The following is a 24,521-nucleotide window of genomic DNA, read 5'->3' as shown; positions in this document are numbered from 1 at the left end:
GTATGTTGGCATATAACTAAGTCATTATATATGTACGCTCTAATAGAGTATGTTAAGGTTTTAAACATGTTTATGTAACATAATTACTTTATAGAATAGCATTTTAAATTTTCTATGGTTTTTATAAAAGTATATGCTTTGACTGGTCAATATGACTCCTCGGACTCGTATCCGGGTCGGGTACGGGTTGAGGTGTTACACAAAACGAGAGTGCATGTGAGCGAAAGAGATTGAAAGGTGAAGCCTGCAACACCCCTAACCCGTACCCGACACATATACGAATCTGATGTGTCACACTGACTTATCAAAACATAGATAATTAACAGATAAAGACAAATTAAATTTTTAATAAAAATAAATAGGTAGAAATCCTTAATTAAAAATAAGATAACAATTTCACCTTCATACTTACATTAAAGCTTTAATAATTTACATAGATACAAAATATATGAGTTTACAAAATAGATCAGAGCATTTCAAATTAAACGTATAGTACCTGCCACAGTTTACAAAATTAACAAAAACCTACATTTAATTTATCTTGATCTGATCTTTACGGGGTATGCTATCCTCAACCAATCAATCTTTAACTTTCTTCAAACCTATGCGTGAGGAAATCACACGCTAAGTCGATGACTTAGTGAGGCAAAAACTAAAGAGTACTAACTTTATAGAAAAAGTCTTTATTTATTTATCAAAATATTTCATAAGAATTCCAAATTTATTCTCCATAACAAGAAGGTATACTTAGGTATTTTATTCGTTTGATAGAGATTTGTTTTCAAATGCCCAACGTATACTTCTAAAAACTCTAGGTATTTGAGTACATTGAGGTTGTGCACTGATGCTGTCACCACAGCTCGTATTTGCATCGAAGTGCCATATAATTGTCCCGAATTACCACATAGACCCTCGACTCTTGGCATGCCAACTATACCTCTAATCCTCATACATATACCTTGGGCTCTTAACCACATAATTATTTGCAATTCATTATTCGAAGTATCTCTTGTCCACATATGCGCTTTCATATTGGTCCATTTCAAATACATATGTTCAAATGTCACATTTCCATAATCATATACACATAATTATAAAACATAACTTATATAATATAATGTGAATAAACATTATAAATTATAACATATAAGAAAGTGAAAGGTTTTCGATCGAAACACTGAGGTGGCCTTCCTCATTGTAATACAAAACAAAGAAGTTGCACTCACCTTTGCCTCACTGAAGTCCTTAACACTTTTGGATTGGTACTATAATGTCGAGTTGACCAAAAATTGTCTATGTTCAACCACTACACAAAACAATCAACAATCAATATCGTACTTTGAATCACTTATATCCAATCATAATAACTTATGATGAAATAAACACTTAACTTTTCATTTCATGCCTAGAAGTATCGGTACTATCATTACAGTACCGATACTACCCTTCAGGGGTATCGATACCTTCATACGGTATCGATACAATTCTGACGTTCTGGAAATTTATCTTGAAAATGGTATCAATACTATACACATGGTATCGATAAATACCCATGGTATCGATAATACCAACTCAGTATCGATACCCTCTTCAACCAGTATCGATACCACCCTTAGAATTCCATAGATTTAGCCTTGAAGTATCGGTATTGTCTACAGGTACCGATACTCCGTGCCCATAATTGCTATTTTCAATTCAAAAATCAACCAAAATCTTTCTAAATCTCTTACTTTTATCCCTCATAAAGCCTTTAAACTCAAACTTATGCATCCAAACCAACTTGTCTTCATTTACTACTTCCTAACATACAAATCTCATTAGAACACTTACATCTAAGAATCATACCATGTTTTCCAATCATACTCTTAATCCATTCTGAATTTTCTATCTCTTTCAATAGCCCATTGACAAGTCAAATTTAGCCATAAAACAACAAAACTACACCATATCAAAAATTCATTTCAAAACCCATTTTACAAATCCTTTTCTAATTTTCTCATCTTGTTATGTTAATCTATTGCAAGCTTTCCTTAAGCTTTTATAACACCCAAGCTACCAACACCAACCTAAATATTTAGAAACCAACAAAAATCATGGAAACTTACCTTTGTAATGGCTTCCACGGGCAAGGAGAAAGAAGAAATAAATGTTTCCAGACTTTTCCCCTATTCCACGTGTTACCTCCCTTAAAAGAGAGAATATAAAATTTTCAGGTGAAAAGACCATATTGCCCTTCCATTAATCCCAAATTAGTATCAAGTCCTGACCGAAAATTTCTACAATAAATCCTTAAAATTTCAAATTATTCTAATTAAACCACTGAGTTTTAAATTCTTACCTTTTGGTCACTGACCTAATGATTGGGGTGTTACAAAGCTGTTGTTTGGGATTTTATTATATTTGATCATCTGTTGGAAAATCTTTAACCACAATGATTAAACGAAGAAATTATTATATGTCATTGATACAAAATAATTCCAGCTTTGTTGGTGACTTTCAACAATGATACTTAGTCATCTTAGTATATTTGTCAACTCTGCATTTCTAACCCCATTTTTTTGTCACAAGCATTTCATCGAACATCTTTGTTTCGCCTAAGATGACTTGTATCTAACATTACACCTTGAATCGTGATGGTCCGATAGTCCCTTGTCGGGTCTTCTCTCAATGGACCCTTATTCAAGTCAACACCTCCACCTAATTCAAAGTTAGGTTAGATTAGAATTTCCCATGCATCCCCGACTGAAAAATTACGTTGAAAATGAGAAGAGAGAAACGAAAAAGGAAATTCAAGATCGAAAAGAAATTTGGGGTTTAGAATGAAATTGAGGATTGTGTTACAAGTTTTAAAAGTTGGGGGACCTAAATGCAAGTGCCTGGAAAGTTCATTGATCATATTGCAAACGTACTAACGACAGTGTAACGGAGTTAAACGGCCGGTTACTTCGGGGACCATATTGCAAACGAATAAAATATTAGAGGATTGTATTGCATTTTTTAAAAGTTGAGGGACCTAAATGCAAGCTTTAGAAACGTTCAGTGACCATTACTATACTTTACCCTTTAAAGAAATGTAACGTTGGAGCTATGATTGTCAAATGTGGTTAGGTGGAGCGAAGAAAAAACAACGCTCTTAAATTAATAATAATTATTATTTCAAATGAAAGGAAAATAAATTGCATAGTGACGTTGCTAACTAAAACAAGAAAGCAACCAAGTTGGTGTTTTGAATATTCTTCAACTTGACTTAGAATCACCCAATCATACACTTAACTTGAATCATAGACCAAATGTAAGGTGCCACGCGAGCCAATTTTTTAATGACTAAATTACCCCCTTTCTACATTTTCCCCCCTAAATTTCTAATCTCAATCTCGCCTGGAAACATCTTCCAAGAGCCCATGGGAATATTATTTCGGCTTAATATGTCATCATCTTTGTAGTTTACTATATTTTTCATTTTTCCACTGTATATTTATTTATTTATATATTATTTGATACATTTTTGTTAAAATATATTTAATCAAATTAGAACGTATTATTTATTATAAAATTAAAATTAAAAAGTAAAACAAATAAAAAATATAAATATTTTTCATCATCTTTGTAGTTTACTATATTTTTCATTTTTCCACTGTATATTTATTTATTTATATATTATTTGATACATTTTTGTTAAAATATATTTAATCAAAATAGAACGTATTATTTATTATAAAATTAAAATTAAAAAAATCATAAAAAAGTAAAACAAATAAAAAATATATATTTTTTTCAAAATTTATGTTGTGATTTTATATATAATTGTTCTTAATTTTAAAAATACAAATCTATAAAATTGTTAAAAATGTAGGAGATCATAAATGTGGAAAAAATCCATAATATATATGAATTTATATAATAAAATTTGGATTTTTTTTATTTTTCATTTTTATGAGTTTCTTGTTTCTAAAGAAATTAAAAAAACTCTTAAAATGTAAAAAAAAAACTTTAAAATAAAAATGATATAATTATAAAATTATTTTTTAACTTTTGATAAAATAATTACTTTTATTCTTTTTTTAAGCACTTTAATCCAAACTTTTCATTTTTTAGGTAAATTATCCATTAATTGGATGAAAACAACTATTTAACTATCAACGTTATTTGTTGCTTGTACCATGTTCATGTAGACTGAATAATACTGTGGCATACCTACATTTTTTTTTAAGTACATTAGATATCAATGGTGTCAAGAAGTGCATCATTCTTAAAACAACTGGATTCGTCCAAATAAATCAGAAGGGATTGGTGATCGACAAGGCCTACTTCGCCAGTGAGTGTGCAACTTGGTTCGCCCTCTTGTTAGTGTACTAGACTTTGAGGTTGGGATGGCTTGCAGTTTTAATCCGAGTCTTGTTGAGAATCAATTCAGTCATCGAAAATGTTTTCTTAGGGTTAGAGAGTCTGTTGACAATTAAAATGGCATCCCCTTCGATAATTGTCTGATCTTAACCATGTTGAACTGCTATTGAATACCTAAAATAAAGGCCATAGCCTCAACTGATTCATGAGTTTGGGGGGGGGGGTCGAATTTCCGCGACAACCTCCTACGACCATCTCGTGGTGGTCCCGAGCAACAACCCCACTATCGCCTCCTGAGATTGAGGTCGATAAACTCCGTCAACATTGATTTTAATAAATCCTTCGAGGGGTCTGCATCAGTTCGTCTTTGGAGGATCAAGCTTCACGTTAGAACCGGAGGAAGGCGAAGTTGACGAGATCTTGAACATAGTCCCCATATCCCAGGCTACATAAATAATTTCTCTATCGTTTTAAAGTATACTCTCGTGTACCATTTTATTTATTCTAGATATTTCAAATAAGAATGAGAAAAAGAGTGAATCCTTTTGATCAAGAGAGGAAGAATCTCTTTCAAACCATTCCTTGCAAGACAGAGCAGGGTAGTGGTGAGCGAGTTCCTCAGCCTCGAAAGCGTACGTGAGGATCTTTCTGGTTTGATTGCAGTCCTTAAGCGCATGTAACGAAGTTTCAACGGCTTATTTATACATTGGGTAGATACCATCGCCAATATTAACGTGCAATAGTTTCTCTCCTGTTGGAAAGACATTGTGACACACTCCCCAACCAAAAATCTTAATTTTAGGGAGAGTGTGGAGCTTGTTAAGCGTACTCCAAATCTTCGAAGAATCTCAGATGGAGCCTTTCTTGTGAGCGGCCAGTTATATCCTAATTTGACCGAGAACCGTCCTCTATCATGGTGTTCCTGTATAAACCGATCGACCTCTATCAGTGAGATGAGGGTATTGAGGATGTTTGATGTGACATGCCTACATGAAATACGTCGACACAAAAAATATTGTTAAATAATTAATTATTTTTTAAAGAGGTAGTTTTGTAATTCAGACACCAGCTAGCAGCAAGATCAAAATCCTTTGATCTAGTATCCACGTGTCACTATGGTATTGCTTTGACTCTGAGTTGTACAGCGATAGTAAACAAAACAAAGTCTACTTTGACAAAGCAGGAGCCAATAAAAATCCAACAATGATTCCGCTCTCGATATCCGTGAGTGTACGTGATAATAACCTCGAAAAAGTAGTTGATAGCAACGGAGATTTTCCCTAGAGGGCTCCGTGGCGTTGTTGGGGCGTCACACATTTTATTTGCTAAGTTGCGTCTCGCGCTATCTTTTTTCCACGTGGCACCCTTTGTTCTCGTCTCCCAAAACCGATCCCCACTTGTAATGATTTTCCACTTTCTTTAACCCCAAAGATCCATCCAAAGGTCAATTACTGTTGTATACAACACTAGCATTATTCTTTTTCCTGTATGTTGAAATAACATAATATTAATATTTTGATTATAAACTATATGATTTAATTAAATAACATAAAAAAAACAAATACACAAACGTATTTTAAAACAAATATAAAGAATGATAAATTAGATGAATTATTAACATAATTATTTCCGACAAGAAAAAAACTATTCACAAATGCATTTTTGTAACAGAAGAAAAGTTCTATTTACACTACCAACTAATAAGAAATAATAGTATTTTATTTTTAAAAATTATATAAATATAATATTACTATTTTTTATTTAAAAAATACTGTTAATTCATAACATCACAGTGGGATAAACTGAAGTGGTAAAGTCACTCCCTGTAAATTTCAAAGTCCTGTATAATTCAAATAGTTTTTGTATTTTTTATTAAAAATCTATTTTTATCTATTAAAATTTTATAAACTTATCTCACCTTTAAAGTTTATAAATTTATCACATAATATAAATTTATGGTCGTGTGAACATCCCATTATACCTTCCATAAGCTCATATATATTAAATAATTAAAATTTAGTATTAATCAAAAATAATAATTAGAATTTAGTAACTAAAAGTGTATTGTCTTTTAGTTGGATGGTGGCCAACACGTGACGAATCAAAAGTTGTCAACAACACGTGAGAAGCACACGAAAGCATAAATATACAATTTTATAGTTGTTTATAAAAAGATTAATATAAAAATAAATGTTTAAACTACATTCAAAATTAATTTTTATTGTCTAATTTTTTTGTTAAAAATGTGTGTATAATATTTTCGTTACACTTTTAGGTATCTACCGTTAAAAAAAGCATTAAGTGATATATGCCACATTTAGATTTTTTTTAAATATATATTTTAAATAATATTTTATTTAAAAATAAAAAAATAAACGTAATATGCGTTACTTAATTGCTTTTATTAACGGCGTGCACCTAAAAGTGTAACGGATAAAATATTAGGCACCTAATTTTGACAAAAAATTATTTATACACCAAAAATTAATTTTGAGTATAGTTTATATACTTATTTTTACATTAAACCTTTATATAACAGTAAAATAGATGGAGAACATATTTAGACAATTTGTTTAGAATAGATAGAAGGATATTGTCAAATATTTGAGGATATTTAGAATATATATTATTTTATAATCACCTTAGATTAATAAAAAAATGTTTTATTTTATAAATTTTATAATTTTTTATTAAATGAATATATGATATGTGACATTCATTTATTTATTTTTTATTTATTTTTTATATTTAATATTTAAATAATTTCATCGTACTTCGTTATATCTTCCCATAAAAATATAATAACTAAAATTGATTTTGATTATTATCTATTATTAAAATTGAATTGATCAATTTGATTAGATTGGGAAAAAAAAAGCAAAATTATTCATCAAGTAGTCGGCATCGTGAAATATACGCGCGCATGCTCGAAGCGTGGCAAAGCTATGGGTGAAAAGAGGGATTTTAAATCTCAATAGACAGGTTACAACTCACAAGTGCCAAATTAGTACTTAAAAGTATAAACGGAACGAACAGGTTTCAGATTCAGCGAATCCCCCAATAATTGTGGTGCGAACCAATAGTAGGAGAACACGTGTAGATAGTTTGTTATTCTTCAGTTGGAGAGAATGAAGGTAAAATAGCCAGGCGAGATCGGCCGGCTCCATGACCTGGCATGAGCGTGAAATGTGATGTTGGTAACTCCCGCTCATGTGGCTTGTGGTCCATCGAATTTGTCGGTTGGTATAAATTTAATTTTTTGATGTATAAAAATTTATTAAAGGATTTTGTGGTAAAAAATAATTTTACAGTTTTAGACTCAAATAATTATTTTTAAGACTTTATTTATTATTATTGATTATTTTTTAAAATATATATTACTTTACAATAATTTAAGTTTAATAAAAAAATCTTCATGTATAAGAGATGCGATTTAAAAACCTAAAATAAATTAAACTGGTACAATTTGAAAGTTATTTTCAAAATGAACAATTTTATTATTATTTTAAATTTTAATTACTTTGAAAATTAAAATAAAAAAATATTACTTTATTTTAAACATATTGTTTTTACCGCGGTCTAACGCAAATAGTATATATTTGACAAAAGGAAGTGAAGTAAGTCGATATGAACGTCAGTCGAAGCCGGGAAACTACTGTACGAGTAGTAAAATAGCGTAGTCGAAACATTTTGGCGGTTTGATAAGTGATAAGGCCACGCCACACGACAGCCTTTTCACCTCGGCCACTCGTTTTCTTCTTATCAGCCGTTGAGGCCGAGGGGAGACTTATATTTACATTTTTACCCCATATTATACTTTTAAGTTTTAAGACAGCGTCGCTTTCCACGGAAAGAATGTATTGTCTAAATCTGGGAGTGTTCGAGTCCTCCAAGGCTCTACTAGACGCTTCCTTACTGACCATCGAGGTTATTTTTGGCATTTAATTTTTTTCAACAAACTTTATTTTTATAAATACTAACTTTCATAAAAAGACAAAATAGGACGTCATTAGTAACGAGAAAAGCTAGAGCCAGCTGCTCGACTGTCGCAGAGCAAGAGAAGCATCTCCCTTCAATTATTTCTCATTTATTTATTTATTTATTTATTTTTTACTATTTATGATTTAATATTTATATTTGATGTTCTTAGTGTCTGTATCTACATTTGATGTTTTAATATTATCTCTTAAAAAGTAATTAGAAAATAAATAAACATTCAGCGTCACATATATACACTAAATTATGTCTTATATTCAATAAAGATTAAAAATATCATAAATAAAAGATTTATTTATTAATAAAGTGTTGGATTATTGAACATTTAGGTAGGTGACGTTTGGTTCGCTTGAATCTCTTGGAATTATGGGGAATTGGAATCCAATTCCATCACTTTCTCATGTTTGGTTCAAGTTTTCAAAAGGGGAATTGGAATCTATTTTCATCAAGAGAGGGAAAGTAAATTTCATCCATAACATGATGAAATTAAAATTATTTGGATAAGAGAATATGAAATTTGACCATATTACCCTCATTAATCTCTTTTGGTGTTCGGGTTAGATTTTTAAAAAAAAAAAATTGGGTCGGGTAGGGTTTTTTTTAAAATAATCAGGTCGGATCGAGTTTTTTAAGTGTGATATTCGGGTCGGGTTTTTTAAAGTGTGATTTCGGGTCGGGTTCGGGTTTAGGGTGAAAAATACCCGACCCGACCCGAAAAAATATAGAATTTTCCTTATATATTTAGGAATAATTACAATAATACCCCTCTATATATAATTTTTTTCAATTAAGTCATTGTTTTTATTGAATAAAAATATATATATATATATATTTTTTTATTTTTCTGGTCGGTTCGAGTTTCTAATTTATATATTCGGGTCGGGTTTCTAATTCATATATTCGGGTCGGGTCGAGTGGAGGTTCCCTTGTTCTTGGTTCGGGATGGGTGAACCAAAAACCCAATCCAACCAGACCAATGGGCATCCCTAATTGGGATGATTTTAACTTATGATGTTTATTAGTATATTTTTCTATAATTTATTGAAACGAATAATCATTCAATAAAATAAAATTTTAATATTTTTAAATTTTTTATAATATATTGCTACATGTAAATTATAAAACAAACTAAAATTAAATAAAAAAAACAAGAAGTGCAATTATGTCATTTTACATTACTGAAATCAAATTCATCTTATATGTTTTGCGAATCAAACATAATATGAAATTGAATTCCAATTCAATTTCCTGTCAACCAAACAGGTTTCAGATTCAGTTTCAATTTCAGTTTCCGATTCTAATTCTCTCATAAAATTATAGTAAACTAAACGTCATCTTAATTTATTTTAAGAGAATTCCCCTCAATAATAAAATAATATTATTATTCTCTAAAATCTTACATTTAAACAGTTACACGTGTAAATTTATATATTGTGCATTAAATGCTATTTGTATTATTTTTAATACTATATAATTGTTTTTTTTGTCATATTATGAATTATCAGATCCACGCTTAAGTTTCTATCTCCATCTCCTTCTCTCATTTTTATTTTATTTGTTCACTTTCTGTAGTTTCTCTGTTTCTTCTCTCCTTCTGTTTTCACGCTTTGTTAGAGTTCTCTGCTTCTTTTGTTCGTACCAAACTTTTATCGTCTCTGTTTTAAAGATTCTCCAGCTTTCTCAACATGCCTTTAGCGGCTTCTCAGATCCTTCAGTTTGCTCCAAATTTGGATTTCCTCACGGTATATCTACAATTTTCTTTTCATTTCCTTCAACTTTAATCGTTTTATTCACTGGAGTTGCTTAACTGCTGCTTATTTTTGTTCCATTGATTTTTCTCTCAGTTTTGATTGCCGAACTTGTTTTTTTAGGGTAACTTTACCTCTTACATGTTTCAGAGTCTCAGGATATATTCATATTTTTTTTTTTTTTGGAGCCTTGGAGGGTATATTAATCATTCAAAGAAGGAACTATGGTGAATTTTCCTTGTTTTGCTCTTCATGCACAGTTTTAGTCTTGATCGAAAGTCAAATACGCTGCTGAAGTGAAACTAATCTGAATTTCTTTTCTTTTACAAACTATTTAGCTCACTTACTATTTTGAAAGGATCCTCGAGTCTTTTTTCTTCATATTTATGTGTTTTGTTTGAGTGATTCCGTTTGTTTTTGAATTTTCGTTCTTAAGTTATTTGTGTAGTTTCAGATCTACTGTTTAAGATGGAAGATTTTTTTAAAAAAAAAGATTTGTTTAAGTTAACTCTGTTCTTTTTCATCATGTTATTTGTTTCTTGGTCCATATGAGCGTCTTCTTTGTCCTTTCACAGAGTATAAGATGGTAATAATTTCTAATCTTAAGGGATTGGGTTGTAGTCGATAAACGTGTTGCTGTTCGCCAAAATTTACCGTATAATAATGAATCTGTTATATTGAATCTTATGTCTATACCATCTAATAATGTATAACTTTCCCTCGTTTAAGTTTTGATATTAGTATCTAATAAATGCAACTGAAATTGTTATTACTCAAGTACATGTATTTAGATGGTTTTTAATTTGGACCCGATCGTGTTGCTTAAATTGTTTTTGCTTTTCAGGGTTAATGAAGCTGATCCGTCTGTCAATCAGGAGCACAAGCAGCTCCATATATTGGTTTGAATCTACTTTGAACGTTCTTATAAAAGGATTTTGTCCTAGAAAAGTTGTCAGATACATCAGCTGCTACTAAGCCTTTACATAGTTGAAGTCTGTGCTGTTATTGTCCACGCTTGATAAAAGGACCGAGCAGATACATCGGGGTTTGTAAGCGGTGGAGGAATATCGTCGGAATTTCTTTTGTTTTCCTAGTTTTTTTAATGATATACCAGTCAGTAGCATGTGTTAAGATTTTTCTGTAAATTTGGCCTGCCTCTTCTTCCTTAATTAGTGTTACAGTTCACAGCATCTATGGATTTGAATAAGAATGTGCAGTTTTCTCATTTGTCTGAACTCCTGAAAAACGAAAATTTCGGTGATACCACTTTATGCCTTAACTTTCTTGGCTATGAAAGAAGCAACAAAGCAAGATTTGGAAGTACTCAAAGCGATCTTCATGTCGGTCTTTCTACTGCCCCTGATGATGGCTGCAGGTTGGTTCTGGGGTTGGGTCCAACTTCAAGTGCGTGCTGCGATGATTATCACAATATTGGCCTCAACAAGAACAAATCATCAGCAACTTCATTCATACCGGGTTTGCCACCTGACGATAACTCTATCCTAAAACTTGGCCTTTCTGGAGGGACCAAGGAAAGTATGAATCCGTTGGAATGTTCATTGTTGACAGACACTGATGTTAGTATGCCTCTTTCAAACAAAATACTACCTGTTGTAGATGAGGGTTCGTCTTCGGCCAAGAAATCTGGTGGCTATATGCCATCACTCCTTTTGGCGCCAAGAATGGATAGTGGGAAAGCCTTGGTGCAGACACATGATCTTTTCCAGTTTGGAGCTAAATCTCATTGTCATCAATTACATCAAAGTTGTCAGCCCTCTAGTCAGACGAATTTCTCGGTAGACACACTCTCTGAGCAAACTACCACTATGACTTTTTCAGATAACCAAACTAGCAATTCAAAGAAATGCAAGTTTGCCGGTTGCTTTAAAGGTGCGAGAGGGGCAACTGGTCTATGTATTGGTCATGGAGGCGGACAAAGATGCCAAAAAGCAGGGTGTAATAAAGGTGCTGAGAGCCGTACCGTCTTCTGTAAGGCTCATGGTGGAGGGAGGAGGTGCCAGCACTTGGGCTGCACTAAAAGTGCCGAGGGTAAGACAGATTTTTGCATAGCACATGGTGGAGGCAGACGATGCAGGTTCTCTGGAGGGTGCACAAAGGCCGCACGAGGTAAATCCGGGCTTTGCATTAGACATGGTGGGGGAAAAAGGTGTAAGGTTGAAGGTTGCAAACGCAGTGCTGAAGGACAAGCTGGTTTGTGCATATCTCATGGCGGTGGGCGTCGTTGCCAGTTCCCAGCATGCACTAAGGGTGCTCAGGGGAGTACCATGTTTTGCAAGGCTCATGGTGGTGGAAAACGTTGTATATTTGCTGGTGTACCAAAGGCGCTGAAGGGAGCACTCCATTGTGCAAAGGACATGGTGGGGGAAAGCGTTGCCTCTACAATGGTGGCGGCATTTGTCCCAAGAGTGTGCATGGAGGCACCAACTTTTTGTTGCACATGGTGGTGGAAGAGGTGTAGTGCCAGGCTGTACAAAGAGTGCACGCTCGCACCGATGTTGTGTTAGGCATGGTGGTGGAAAGCGCTGCAAGTTCGAGAACTGCGGCAAGAGTGCCCAAGGAAGCGCAGATTTGTGTAAGGCCCATGGTGGGGGCAAAAGATGCTCCTGGGGAGAAAGCAAATGTGAGAAATTTGCAAGGGGCAGGAGTGGTCTGTGTGCAGCTCATAGCAGCATGTTGCAAGAGAGGGAGGCAAGCAAGGGAGGGCTCATTGCCCCTGGAGTTTTCCATGGTCTTGTATCGGCAATGTCGACCTCAGGAAGCAGCTTCAACAACAATCACTCCTCCTCGGGGAACAGTGTCATTTCCGACTGCATTGATTCACCGAACAAGCCAACGAAAAGGCAACAACTCATACCTCCACAGGTATTGGTTCCATTATCCATGAAGTCCCCATCCTCATACTCGAGTCTCCCGAGTTCCGAGCAGCAAAAGGAAGGAATAAACAGGTACGGCAATCACATTGTTGGCGATGTCGGCAGAAAGAGCTTCGACTTCTTGATTCCAGAGGGGAGGGTCCATGGTGGAGGTCTCATGTCATTGCTTAATGGAAATCTGAAGAACCCCAGTGACGGAATCTGAAGTCAAAGTTTAGTTGAAATGAATGAAGGTTTAAGGTTATTTTCAACTATGGAACTGTTTATAAGATTTGGTTGCTTTAGGGAGAGGGTAAATATTTAGTCTTGTGTTGCTTAATAGTGGTATCATTGTCACAGTATTGTTTACAGCATTGGACAATAATGCATGGCTGCTATAATGTTATATTCTGTCCCCATAATTGTTTACTTTGTATGTATTATTGGACAATCAAATAGATACTGCATCTTTTGGTTGAAATTCTATTCGATTAAAAAAATACTTGTAGAATTATGATCAAGCCGATTGTTAATAGAATATCGTCGTTAGTAATATGAGAGCCCAAAAGAGTATGGACTTTAAGAAGTCCTTTTATGAGCATCCTCTTTGATGTCGATTGAGCTGAAAAGCATTGATTTGTTATTTTTGAACGGTCCAATGCAAACAGCAAAATCTGACGAAGTCAAAGGCTTCAACTATTAAACCTAAATTTGCTTTCAACAATTATGTTTTATTTTTCTTTAGTAAAAGGTCGACACGTGACTAAATAGCCCGTTGAAACTTCATTCGTCCATGCCAAAAATAAAAACACCGACCCATGGCTGATTCAGAGCGAATATACATGCGATTTAGAAACGATTAACAAAATGTAATGATACTGAAAGAGAGGAGAGACGCCAAAATTTCTCTTTTCCTTTACTTTCTTTCATTTTCTTTCTCCCCAATCAACAACGATTGTTGTTTGGAATTTTGTATTTTCCTTGGCCAAATCTGGTACCCTAAGTAAGTACCAATGGCTCCAAGCAAACTCAAAAAGGCCATTGGGCGCGTCAAGGACCAAACCAAGATTAGTATAGCCAAGGTTAGCGGCAGCACCTCGCTATCAGACCTCGATGTCGCCATTGTTAAGGCGACGAAGCATGAAGAGCATCCGGCCGACGATCGATACTTTCGAGAAATCATATACATAACGTCGTATTCACGGGCCTACGTCATCGCATGCGTTAACACCCTGTCGAAGCGCCTCAACAAGACCAAAAGTTGGACCGTTGCGCTGAAATCTTTGATGCTGATCCAAAGGTTGTTGGCCGAAGGCGATCCTGCATACCAGCAAGAGTTTTTCTTTTCCACACGGCGTGGGACTCGATTCTCAACCTGTCGGATTTTCGCGATGCTACACGGAACGAATCGTGGGATTTCTCAGCCTTTGTGCGTACTTACGCATTGTACCTCGACGAGAGATTGGAATACAAAATTCAAGATAGACGTGGAGAAAAGCCTTATAAAATGATGTCGGGAAATGATGAAGAGAAAGAGGAAGAGAGCAACGACAAGGATAACGTCGGTAAAACCTCGCACTTTCATGACATGAAGACGGAGCAGATATTTACGACATTGCAGCATTTGCAACAGCTGCTTGAACGCTTTTTAGCTTGTCGACCACAGGTTAATTTCTTTCTAAAAGATTATGCTCTTACAAATACATATCTTCGACACTTACAGCATGACTTCTTTTTAAAACATTAACCAAACCCTAGAATTTATATCATTTGACAAAATTTACATAATTTGTGGCTGTTTTTGTTAATTGAAAAGGGGCGGCGAAGTGCCACAGGGTGGTGACGGTGGCGCTTTACCAAATAGTGAAAGAAAGTTTCCAGTTATATTACGATATAACGGAAATATTGTCGATTTACATCGATCGTTTCACAGAGCTAGATCTTGCTGAATCCCTCAATGCTTACGATATTTTCTGCCGTCAAGGGAAGCAATTAGATGAGCTCGATAATTTCTATTCATGGTGCAAGACCGCTGGCATTGGACAAACTTCAGCGTATCCTGAAATCGAGAAAATCACGCAGAAGAAACTTGATCTTATCGATGAACTTGTGCGTGACAAGAAATCTGCAGCGCAACAAATTGAGGATGGTTTACCTAAGGCTGAATTGGAAGCGGTTGAAAAAGGAGTGAATGTCGTTAAGGTGTTGCTGGCACCGGAGGAGAAAGTGCGAGAGGACCTGTTGAGAAAGAACCAGAGAAAGGAAAGGAAGGAGATGACTCGAAAGCTATAGTTCGAAGAGAGTTTGATTATTTTAACCTAGGAAAGGATGCCATGTCGAGTGAAGAGCAAGCGGAGAAATTCGCGCTGGCTTTGTTTGAAGATGGTGTGCCGGCCAGGCCTCCACCGAGTTCTGGTTGGGAATCTTTTGAGGACGAAGTTGATTGGGGACCGACCTCAATTCAATGGGGGAGCAATTTCAACCATCAGAAAGCAAATCTCGGCGGTGGATTATTGATGCTCGATGGAATGGATCAACGTGGCCAATCAATGAAGGTCATGGCTTCACAAGGTGCAAATCTCGAAGGCGGATTATTGATGCTCGATGGATGGATCAACATAGCCAATCAATGAAGGCCATGGCTTCACAAGGTGCGACGGCAACTGGAAGTGCGAGTAGCATCGTGTTTGGATCAGCCTGCAGACCGGAAGTGTTGGTGTTATCGGCACCACTTTCGTCAGATGGAAGAACAGGAGCTAGTGGAGAAGGTGATCCATTCGCAGCATCTTTGGTAGTGGCACCACCAACGTACGTGCAAATGTCGGACATGGAGAAGAAGCAGAGGTTTTTAGAGATGAAGTGACAATGTGGGCAATACAAAAGGAATGGATTCCAAGGAAATGTTGGAATGGACAGTCCAAACATCTCCTTACAGTCGAGGAGAGCATCGCTTTTGATAAATTCAAACTGGCTTCCAATTCTTCCTCTTTTTCCAATTTAAACTTTTTTCTTAAATTTTTCGTGATTGTTGAATCAACTTGACGCACCAAATTATTAAAACTGGAGTTTCAAAACTTTTCTTAGGACCATAATATATAATTAGTGCGAATCAAACTACATAAATTGTATAAATTTGACAATATAAAATTTTACTTTAAAAAATGGACATGTTTATATAAGCATATGAAATGTATGCAGATAAGAATAAGTGAATAAAGCTACATACACAAGTTATGAACAAACACATTGCTTTTATTTTAAAAATTATTTTGAAAAAAATGCTACATACACGCATTAAAAATATTTCTTATAAAAATTCTAACAACTAAAATTAAAATTAACCCTTTAACCAATGCTGCATATCTCTAAGCTAATAAAAAAGGGTTAATCCAATGAAAGCAACAAAGAAGTCTAAATTATTTCCTCTTTAAATTTTCTTTACCTCAATAAAAAATTACAAGAGTGAATGCAGAAGGAGAGAGGACATATTGTTATTGCCAAAGTTGCAGAGTTTAAGGTAATAGTTATCTAACCTTACATATTTGGACCAGTATGATTTGTACTTGGCGACAGCCAGATCCAACCATGGCTTATAGTTCCCATTGTAATGGATGACTGCTGCATTTTCTATCTCTGTTTGGTTGAGGGCAGGGTCGTACCCGAGTCCTACGTGCCATGTCCGATCCAGTGGATAGGTCAAGTTATAAAAGTGATCAGTCCTGGTGGCAATGTGCCAAGCTTCCAAAGTGTTCGATCCTCGTTCTGCAAAATAGGTTTCATTAGTGACAAAATGGTGTTTAAAACTAATGATAATTCAAATGGTTTTAGAAGATAATGTCAGAATGCAAGACAGTGGAGATATCAGAACTTCCCCATAAGAGGATTGAAACGTGAAAAGCATTAGGGAACTGTTACCATATCTTGCCAATAATGATAAATTGTGTGATGTTTCGGTTTCTCCACTCCTTCAAATCAAAATATTCATACCAAATGCCCAACCACAAGCATCAGAGTCAAGTTCTCAAAGATTTTCGGGTTGCTGAAGTTGAGATACTTGTCGAATCTATGAAAGCTCCCTTTACAAGTCTCCACTGCACCATTCACCATTCCTTTCAGATCCACGTCCCAAAGAGGTGTCAAATCCTTCTGAACTACTATCATCATCCAAAAATAAGATCTTGTGGAGTTTCGGATACACTTCGGGAAGATAGAACGAAGATGATTTAGCATCGATAAGTATTTTGGGTTCCTGTACTTGAGATTGTCAGACCCAAAGAGAGAGATGGGTGGTTCTTGAAATAATATTCTTTAACTCTGGCAGATTCAAGTTGTCGTAGAACGGTACAGTAAGAGGAATTCAACCACTTAAAATCGTCTATGTTCTCAACCTGAACTGTTGACTTTTCAGGAGCATTAAGATAAACCACATTCTCATTGCAGCAAAATTAAGTTTATCGGTCACTATATGGAAAACATGTTTCTCAGGCTCATTTGCATGCATCACTGTAGAATTGACTACCACAGATGTTGCAAGTACGTTATCAGAAAAGATGGCATAATGGAAATCGAAGGATCTTCAATCTTTTCTAAGTTCAATCCCTTCTGTTCTGATCCATGAAAGTAGTAGTCTGCAGCTAGCTGCAGAGGTAGGCAATGCAATGGTTCGGGACAGTTTTTGCAGCTAGCTGAATCAAGAAGGCACTTCTTTTCTTTAAAGAATCTATATTATCCTCTGCTGACTGAAGCATGGCTCGAAGCTTCCTTGCAAGAGTACGGCAATCATAGAGTTGATCCTTTGCTAAAGATAGCATGGCCCATTGCTTTTGCCGATCAAGTGAACTGGAATAGAACACACTTTTGCATGAAAAACAAGAAACATGTATCTGAAAATCGGTATAGTTGCATAAATTTGTTATACCTAGGATGAAGCTCCGAATCAAATTAGCGTCTCCAATAACACGGAGACTTTGACCAACATGTTTCAAGAGAGAATGGTAAGATCATTTTGGTTCTTAGACCTGGCATGTTTGCGTAGGCTTTTGCCATAATACCTGGTCACGCATAAGCTTCAAGGTAGAATCAGAGTTGGGATTTTCAAAATCTCTTCTATACTTATTTTCCCTTGACAACGGGATCCTATTTTTCAAGTTCTCAATAGCTGCTGTTGCTTCCATCTGCTTGTCAGCCTCTTTAACTTGGCGGACAAGTTCTGCAGTACGAGATCCCTCCTTTTTTGCCGCAACATCTAAAGATGATACTATTACAATTTCAACCATAAGAGACACACAAAGTAAATACACAGCAGTGTCGGACAATTTACCTGGCGCTTGAACTTGACAGGCTCCATGATGCCTGGTGACGGTTTCCAGTTTCAACTTCTTGGAAATGATTATTACCAATAAAGTGTTCAGCATTTTCTTCAGATGTTGTTATAGGTTGGTAGAATCTTCAGTTTAAATACCTAGGAAATATTACACAAGGTGTCAAGTTTGGGCAAGGAAAAGGAGTTAGACAAGTGTCATAAAAACCTTCCTTTTCCTTACCAAATAGATCACATAACGGATGAAAAATGTATAAGCTGATAAAACTAAATGCTTAGCTAATACCCTTAATTTCACTATACTTGCTTTTGACAATAATATTGGTATCTTAAGTTTTTTAGTATAGGACCATGATAACTAAAACCAGTTTTACAACATCAAATGGAAGTACCTGTGAGCCATTTTGTTTGTAAGGATCTCCATCAATAGGGTTTCCAGAACCCAAGAAGCAGAAAGGTCCTTCTTTTCACCCTACTAGTTCTAATAGTCCCAGAAGCATCACTGTAAGTTGCAATTATGTCAATATCCTGAATGAAACAGTTTACATGAGAATCAGTCTTATTTGCAGCTAAGAATAAAAAAAAAAAAAAATCCATTCATCACCATCTCATTGTCATTGAAAACTAGAGGAGCAGAGGAAGCTGCCGGTTCCTGCTCAGTCAACATTTGAACCAATGGTTAGTTTGTGCAACATATTAAAGAAACAATGATCGTGAACCACAAGAAACTGTGAATTTGTACATAGGCATCGTACATCACAATTATGAAAACTATAATTTTGATAGATCAATTTAGAAAATGATTCAAATCTACAAATATACAGGAACCTTTGTCATACAGCTGCTGATATGCTTTGAGTCCTCTTCCACTGAAGACATGGCATAAACAGATAATCAAGATCAATTAAATTAAGGGGAAATTTTCTGAAAATAGAACCCAAAAAATAATAATCTCACATTGTTTGCTATCTGTTATCTCTGCATCACAATGGTTATAGTGAAAATAACCTGAAAGAAAAATCAACTTAACTGCTTTAAAAAATAAGAATTAGCTAATAAATAGAATAGACAAGATCGGATTAACAAATATTATCTACGAGCATGAAACATGCGAGTAGCATGGAAATGAAGCTCAATAATAATAATAAATTAATAATTAACATCTTAGAAAAAGATCAAATTAAACAAATGGTTATCTAATAATTGCCGGCATTTTTATTTCATTTTGAACTCAACGGTTAGTTAGAATTAACTTGAATCAAATCAGTTACATAATGATCTAAAACATCGAGAAAGGAGGAAAGATATACGAGTATAAAACATGTGAGTATCATGGAAATGAAGCTAGAGAAAATGCTGGAAGCAGCTTCCATGGAGATACAGAGAGATGAGAGAGAGAGAGAGAGATTAGATTTTGGATTTTACTTGAAGTCGAGCGGGAGCGTGACGAACAGGATTGCCATGATATGAATCGCGATCGGAATTTTCCGCCTTTATCTTTTTTTTGTCTTCCTTTGTTTTTTCGACTCCGCGTTGCTTTTCTTTAAACCCGGGAATTTTGAGAAAGTGTAGCACGGGACTGGAGTTAGTGAGATTCCAGATCCCAAAACAGCGGTGCTACCTTTTATTATTATTATTATTATTATATTGTTGTTTTAAATAATATAAATTTGCCTGTGAAAGAGATGGGTTTTTTTTAAATAATAATAATAATAATAACGATTTTTATATTTACCACTTACAAATTAGACGATTAAATTTAACCGATTTGAATCTTGATCGATTTATAATTTTGTGAAATATAATTTAATTTTATAAATTTATTTATTATCTACATTAAATCTTAAAGATTATTATTTGAATTTGTATATGGATTTAATTTATTGAATTGTCTATCGAATTAATTAGGAGTAAAAACTAGATCTAATTCAGAAAATAAAAAATATTATTTTTGACTTATTTGATTCACTTCAAATTAATATATTAATACTATTTTATCATAAATAACATTATTAGTGCATTAGATATTTATAATAATTTTAAATTCTTTACTAAAACACTATAGAATAATTTTTAGAAAAAGTGATTTATATTATGTAAATCATTTTATAAAAGATCTAAATATTTGAAAAATAAATTTATTAACTGAATCCATTAAATTTTCACTTGATTTTGATTGTTCATACAGCAAAATAGAATGGATAAACAATTCTAACAAGAAACCAAGCACAACTCGCACTTACTGAAATATACAGTTTAACTATTACAGTAGCCATATATCCAACATAAGTCACACTGAAAAATTGAGAGCTCAGATTCTACATAAATACAAAATAAAGCAAAGGGAAACGGAAATGTTTGTGGAAAACAAGTAGCATGTTAATATTGAGACCTGCAACAAATCCGGCAGATGTTCCAACTCACCTCGGCTGTGGACGATTCGAGTCGGCTCGTTTTGTTTCATGTTTTGGAGCAAGTGGAGATCGATGGTGCAATGGCTGCTGCTGGTGATGCCTACGATTTGTTTGATGGGCAGAGTGCTTTCTTGGCTCTTTTGGGTTTTCATTTATCGACTCGATCTGTTCCAAAGTACAACTTCTTTCATCGATGGTCGGGTACTTCGGTTCGGATTCCAGACATTTTAAAGCAAGCAGGGCTACTCGAACTGCGGCTTTGGTAGGATATTTGCCCTCCAACCGATGGTCCATTATGTTATTCAATTTCTTCTATTGGATAAATATGGTTTTACCCAGTCCACCAGACTATGTTGCCCACTGGGGCGATTTGTATCGAGTGCTCGCAACCCTGTTAATATTTCAACTAAACGACACCGAACCGTATACACACTCTTTACATATAGATGTCCTGTTCAACCACAGAATATTATGTCATGAGAAGTGCAACGTGGGGTTTTGCTCGATTGTCTCGAAAATGCAACAATATGCAGCAATGCAAGGCATCACATGTGAAAACACCCGAATGGAAAGGTTTTCGGAGTATTACCTGTGGCAACATATTCCGGAGCTGCATAACCATTTGTGCCCATTACCCTTGTTGTAATATGCGATTGACTAGCTGAAGGACCCAATTTGGCCAACCCGAAATCTGATAACTTGGCAGTATAGGACTGCAATGTTACCAATAGCCAAACCACATTAAAATCCATGTCTCCTTCGTATGCATTCAAGGAGAATGCTCTATAATTCATATTATTCAAGTCTTTAATCTCTATACGAAACACAAGTTGTATCGAAAGTTACCCCTTCAAGTAGTATATTTGATGCTTTGAAATCTCTGTAAATTACTTTCTTGTCTGATGAGTGTAAGAACGATAGGCCCTTAGCAGCTCCAATCACAATTGTAAGCCGTATTTTCCAATCAAGTGATTGGACAGTAGAGCCCCCTGGTAACAAAAACCATGAAGCGTGCGATTAACAAAGTTAACTCGCCGGAAATAAGAGATTGAAAGTGTGCACACATAAAATATGCTCACATGAGAAAACCGGAGATATAAACAACTAATTTCTAAACTCTTACTTCCAAATAGATGGTTTTCCAGGCTACCCTTCTGCATAAACTCGTAAACGAGTAGAAGCTCTTTATCCTCCCAACAGTATCCAAGAAGCCGTACAAGGTGAGGATGAGATAACCTCCCTAAGAAATTTACCTCTGACTGCACCCATAAATGACAGAACAAAAGCTTTAGCAACCGTGGATGTCTATACGTTTTAAATACTTGAAGAAAATCAGTAAAACAAGAAGTAACCAATTCCCAAAATGCAGGTGTGGATATGTGAGCTATGGATGTACATCATAAAGAGAGATGTTGAAGGTTTATAACATGTACAAATCAAAAGCGCCTATGCAAGATGACATGGAACGATATTATGATGTTTTACGAGATATGTCATTCGTAAAACTATCTGAGCAACCACGGATGTCTATACATTTTAAATATTTGAAGAAAATCAGTAAAACAAGCGGTAACCAATTCCCAAATGCAGGTGTGGATATGTGAGCTATGGATGTACATCATAAAGAGAGATTTGAAGTTCTATAACATGTACAAGTCAAAAGCGCCTATGCAAGATGGCATGGAACAATACTATGATGTTATAAGAGATATGTCATTCGTAATCTATCCTAGAAACAAATTTTGTGGGGCGTCAGCGGGGCATGAAAACAGGTTATCTCAAAACGCAAATTGTAAAAGGCACTTCCAAAAGTAGCAATGTAAAGCACATAATATGGTTTAGCCTTGAATAATTATTCACTTTGCATAACAAGCTTTGAATTCTAAAGACACCATCTTCTGTAAATAGCAGAAACTTCTGCTTTCTTTCAGTTCTCTTTAATGAGGCATTTTGGTAATTAGAAGCTATGTGTAACACACATGAACATTTATCTAAAGAGACAATCCAGGAATAATTAAAGAAGAAAAGCAAGTAACAATGTCTAGAGGATAAATGAAATCACCTGCCATTCCTCAAATCCTTGCCAGCCCTCAGAGCTGAGTTTCTTAACAGCAATGGGAGTTCCAATTCCACTCTTCCCTGAACCCTTCTCATCGAGAGCCCTTGAAGACTTTACCGAAACCCCCCTCACCGAGCACCATGTCAGGCCTAAAGTTCTTAGTTGCAACCTTCAGCTCTGCAAAACTGAAGTCCTTAGGTTCGGGGTGGGCAAAATTTGCCCATTTGAAAAGCTCATCCCCACTCGAAGCCGAGAACTTGCTGTCCCAGGAGATGTTACTGCCCTAGATGTGCAGTAGATGCTGTGTTGCTGGTTGACTGAGATATAACTATGGAAATCCACAGAATTGAAATATGCTTAGAACAAAAAGAACATGATTGGTACATTTTCCAGAAATACACAAGCCAATGTCCAAAATACAACAAAACAGCATCAAAATCTGGGTTTTTGGTGCTGAGTACAAAAAGATTTTAAACGTTATCAATCAATTTCAAGTTCAACGAAACGAAGAATAAAATGAACCCACTTAACAAGCACTATTTAGCAAAGTACAAAACAATATATGTTTTGAAGAAGAAGAAGATAATACCTGAACTGAAATTAGCAGTGGTGGTTGGTGTTGGATTATCAGCTGGAGAACACCAGCAAATTCCCATCTTCAAATTATCTCTTATCTCCAAACCAAAAACAAAAGGAAATATATTCCAACAAGGTGATGATAAGAAAATTACTCAAAATTCGCTTTGATCACAAAAAAAGGGGTTTACTATATTTTTCACATCAGTTGACTTCGATTGCTGGTTTTTCTCTAAAACTGGGTTTTCCTTATTCAAAGAAAATTCAACTAATAAACCTTGACAATGTAAGTAAATAATAAAAATATACATTGCACACGAAAAACTAACAGTGCATGTTCTTTGGGTAGACTGCAAAATATTTAAAAAAAAAATTAAAAGACCGAGTCTTTGGATATTAACGTACGACACTGTTAAGGGAGAGTTCCTTCCCGGGTAACGTTATCTTGAGTCAACCGCCATGTCCAAGAGGTCAGGCAAACAGCTAAAATAAAAGTCTAATTATAGTTTTAGTCCCTTCAATATGATGAAATTGAGATTTAATCTGCTTTAATAATAATATAAAATAAAATAACTAAATTATATTAAATTTAATAAATGAATTAAATATCAGATTTAGCATAACTGAGAGACTAAAACTATAATTAAACTAAAAATAAAAAGGTGCTAAATTTATTCGTTCAAGTAAATTTGAAGCAATTTTCAAAAAAAAAAAAGTAAATTTGAAGCAACTCCAATTTGAAGTGAAAATTTTCATGGACTTCACGTTTATTTATTCTATTGTTTGAAGTTTCAACTTTTCTTTGGTAAGCATTATGGAATGGGACCAAATGAAAAAAATAATTAAAACTTGTATTTATACTAACTAATTAATTATGTTAGTGATGTAATCATTAAAAAAATGAATTACAAACGAACAAAATGTATAAAATAAGAGAATCGATTTAATCACTAATCTATTACATCTTTTTTTATTGTGATCATCGAATTATTTTTTTTATAAAACTATCAATGAGAATATGTATTTCTTTATTTTAATTATCAACCGTTAAAAATGAATGAAAGTATTGATGTGATTTTTTATGTTATTTTCTCTCTCCTAATAAATAATCTATTTTTTAAATATTTTTACTTGAATCAATTAGATAATAATATGTGTCAGAATCTTATTGACCCACCCAAATAAATAAAA

At 34.5% G+C, this 24,521-nt stretch overlaps 4 pseudogenes; 2 read left to right on the top strand and 2 right to left on the bottom strand.

The window, feature by feature from the left end:
- The first annotated feature begins 9,934 nt into the window (after positions 1–9,934).
- On the top strand, positions 9,935–13,385 carry LOC120134382 (annotated as a pseudogene).
- Positions 13,386–13,954: 569 nt separating this feature from the next.
- Positions 13,955–15,962, top strand: LOC120133829 (annotated as a pseudogene).
- Positions 15,963–16,326: 364 nt separating this feature from the next.
- Positions 16,327–19,890, bottom strand: LOC120134012 (annotated as a pseudogene).
- Positions 19,891–20,465: 575 nt separating this feature from the next.
- LOC120134411 lies at positions 20,466–23,421 on the bottom strand (annotated as a pseudogene).
- Between the last annotated feature and the right edge of the window lie 1,100 nt (positions 23,422–24,521).

Source organism: Hibiscus syriacus, unplaced genomic scaffold, assembly GCF_006381635.1.
Source record: "Hibiscus syriacus cultivar Baekdansim isolate YM2019G1 unplaced genomic scaffold, ASM638163v2 tig00110597_pilon, whole genome shotgun sequence".
In the NCBI taxonomy this organism is placed as follows: domain Eukaryota; kingdom Viridiplantae; phylum Streptophyta; class Magnoliopsida; order Malvales; family Malvaceae; genus Hibiscus; species Hibiscus syriacus.
This window is presented reverse-complemented; position numbering and strand designations above follow the sequence as displayed.